The following is a 3,607-nucleotide window of genomic DNA, read 5'->3' as shown; positions in this document are numbered from 1 at the left end:
AGATGGGAGAACAAGTCTCAGACCATCCTCCCCCTTTGGGGTGCAAAGGCCTTGGGGTATTTGGGAGATAAAGAATAAAGAAGCAGGATGGTCTGAGGGGTAAGGAACGTGGGGAGCATGAGGAAAGTGCTTGGGAAAAGGTGTGGTAATCGTCATCGTTCTATGAAGGCCTCTGCACATTCAAAACTGGAGGTGCTTAACATGGTCCTGAGGGTGGAGTTTTTGGCCCTCTGACATCGAAACGTCACTGACTGGACACTCACACATGCCCAGTTGGAGGGTTGGTGGTCCTAACCAGTGTTAACCACTTCAGCTTGGTCCTATCCAGCTCATCTCCAACTAGACACAGCTGACTCCAAGTACCTGGAAAATAACTTGGGCAAACATCTTATTGCTTCAGCTGCCTGCTGCTTGGAGGATGTGCAAGTCTTAAAATGACCTTGATTAGCAAAGGCAGGTAAAATGGATTTGACTAATAATTACCCACGGTTTAATTATAATCTACATAAGTCATTTATTTGGATCTTTATGCTCTTGTATTTTACTTCTCTTATGCAATCCCTCCTTGATTTTTTTTTTTTTTTTTTTGGTGGGAAGGGAAGGGACTTCTGCCAGAGTAGCACTCCCTCCCAAGCGGGAGTGGGTTGACACACGGGAGAATCCAAGTTGTGGCAAAAGCATTAAGGCTTCGCTCTCTTTCCTCCCCTTTCTGACCTCACTGGTGCAAGACAGCAAATCCCAACTTATCCACAGGACACATGCAGGGCTGCCGGATTACACAGCTCCACGGACCATGGACATCATATCCTGGAGTTGGGCTCCACAGAAGAAACAGCACAAGTGGCACAGGTTTCCTGGCCTGCTCTGTGCCAAGTAGTTACCCGAAGGGAAGCCCAGAGGTTGTCTAGCTATGCCAGTGGCAGGGTGGGCCGATATAATCAGGGGTGACATAGTAGCAAGTCCATTATGGGCACACATCTAAGATGCTCTGTCCAAGCCCAAACTTACCAACAATAAACCTGACATTTTGAAGTCCATCTGTCTGACTTCTCTATTTTTCAGTTAATACCCTGTGCCTCTTTTTGTTGTCCTTCTTAATTAAGATGACCTTGCTTCTAGGTGTCCTTAGTTACTGACTAGCTATAATATTTTACAACCCACTTAAATCTTGAATGTAATGATGTCATAATTATGAAAGTAACCAGATTCACACGAAGTGTTACCTAATCTTAAGAACAAAATGGCATCTGTGAAAACAGCTGAAACAATTAGAGGAAGAAAGTTTTTGGAAGCTTCAGGATTTTTTTTTTTTTTTTGCGGTACACGGGCCTCTCACTGTTGTGGCCTCTCCCGTTGCGGAGCACAGGCTCCGGACGTGCAGGCCCAGCGGCCATGGCTCACGGGCCCAGCCGCTCCACGGTATGTGGGATCTTCCTGGACCGGGGTACGAACCCGTGTCCCCGGCATCGGCAGGTGGACTCTCAACCACTGCACCACCAGGGAAGCCCTGCTTCAGGCTATTTTAAAAGTAATTAGTACTAGTTAGCAATAAAGTTCTCTTCTAGGAAATTACACTTAAAGGGGGAACATGGAATACAGAAAAAAATCTACCACTAGAGCATGAACCACCAGTCTTCCTAAACATTGGTTCCACTTTCAACAAAATGTGGGTTGTCGAAAAAGAGCATGTAGATGCCAGCCAGGACTTCAAATGGGTCCAAACTTGGACAACAGCAAACTAACAAGAAAGGTTCTCAGGGTCAGAGTTTGCACTGATGCTGCACAATTTCCTATGATTGACTTTCCCAGAACTGTGCTCTCCTCTTCCTGAGAAAAATACCCAAAGTACTGCTTCTTCCTTTGGCCAACCAATCACCTCTCAGGATAGGACACATCTGTTTGTAGGTGTGGATTGTAGTTGCTCAAAAATGACGTGAGGCTTCTTAAAATGATAATAGGTCAATTTGCTTTGAGCTGATCTGTTTTCCAACAGAGCTAAGAGGTTTTCCACTAAATCAGAGATTCAGCAGGTAGTCAAAACAGCTGAAATGAGGTGTAGGCAGGACTTCACGTGTGTCCTGTAATTGCCCATCCCTATGTCCAAGCAGAGCAGAGATAAACTCCAGACTGCAAGTTACTCAGACACAAGGATCAACTTCTAAGGGCCCTGAAAGGCAGGTGAACCAGTTCAAAACAATGTGACCTGCTTAGAAAGTATTGAGTATCTAATAAGTATTGATTGGCTAATCCTTCAAAACTTGCAAAGGGGGCCCAAGACAATCTTGAGATTTCAGTAGCCAGAGAGACCCAGACAACACCTGGCTATGGTGACTCTCTAAATTGCTTTTAAATGAATCATTTGCTGAATTTTCAGTTCAGCTAATCAATTATCAAATTGTAGTAAAATACTCATTTATATGCTCAATGTTATCACTTTAGTTAAAATGTGTTTGCATGTATTTTTTAAAATGCCAAATGACTATGTAAATAATCTTCAAAATGTTTTTAAATTAATTTTTATTGGAGTATAGTTGATTTACAATGTTGTGTTAGTTTTTGCTGTACAGCAAAGTGAATCAGTTATACATATATGTATATCTACTCTTTTTTAGATTCTATTTCCATATAGGTCATTACAGAGTATTGAGTAGAGTTCCCTGTGCTATATAGTAGGTCCTTATTAGTTATCTCAAAATGTTTTAACTAAGCATTTACTTTATTTCATATTGTTGCTTATACTTTCAATCAAAGAAATTTGTTTGGCCTATAGAAGAATATACATAGAATAAATTTCTATTTTATTTATTTTATTATATTATTATTTTTTGGCTGCGTCCAGTCTTAGTTGCAGCACGTGGGATCTTTCGTTGCAGCAGGCAGGCTCTCTTGTTGTGGCACGCAGGCTCCAGAGCATGTGGGCTCAGTAGGTGTGGCAGGCAGGCTTAGTTGCCCAACAAAGGATTGAACCTGCATCCTCTGCATTGGAAGGTGGATTCTTGACCACTGGACCACCAGAGAAGTCCCATAAATTTCAAATTAAAAAAAAAAATATATATATATATATATATATATATTTTTAAGGCTTTAATGAGTCCTATCAAAACATATTTGTGGGGACTTCCCTGGCAGTCCAGTGGTTAAGACTTCACCTTCCAGGGGGTGTGGGTTCAATCCCTGATCAGGGAGCTAAGATCCCACATGCCTCGCGAGACATGCCTCGAGGCCAAAAAGCCAAAACATAAAACAGAAGCAATATTGTAACAAATTCAATAAAGACTTTAAAAATGATCCACATCAAAAAAATCTTAAAAAAAAAAATTGTGTGTGCTCACTTCGGCAGTACATATAAATACTAAAATTGGAATGATACAGAGAAGATTAGCTTGGCCCCTACACAAGGATGATATGCAAATTCATGAAGCATTCCATATTAAAAAAAAAAAATTTGTGTAAGATAAAGTAACTCAAGGTCATTGTTCCTGATCGTGTAGACAGCCCGCCCTCTAGTGTTTCTTTCTAAACCCTACCGCATTTTAAACCATAATCTCAAAATGCTAGGTTAATAGGATTAAGAACTGTGTCATCAAATTAATAGAACAAGGCAAAA

At 41.2% G+C, this 3,607-nt stretch overlaps 1 pseudogene; it reads left to right on the top strand.

Moving 5' to 3' along the window:
• The first annotated feature begins 3,322 nt into the window (after positions 1–3,322).
• LOC113631382 (uncharacterized) lies at positions 3,323–3,435 on the top strand (annotated as a pseudogene).
• The last annotated feature ends 172 nt before the right edge of the window (positions 3,436–3,607 follow it).

The sequence above is a fragment of the Aethalodelphis obliquidens genome, unplaced genomic scaffold (assembly GCF_003676395.1).
Source record: "Aethalodelphis obliquidens isolate GAN/ISIS:26980383/991018 unplaced genomic scaffold, ASM367639v1 scaffold32, whole genome shotgun sequence".
Lineage (NCBI taxonomy): Eukaryota > Metazoa > Chordata > Mammalia > Artiodactyla > Delphinidae > Aethalodelphis > Aethalodelphis obliquidens.
Note: the sequence above shows the minus strand (reverse complement) of the source record. Positions and strands in the feature narration are given on the sequence as shown.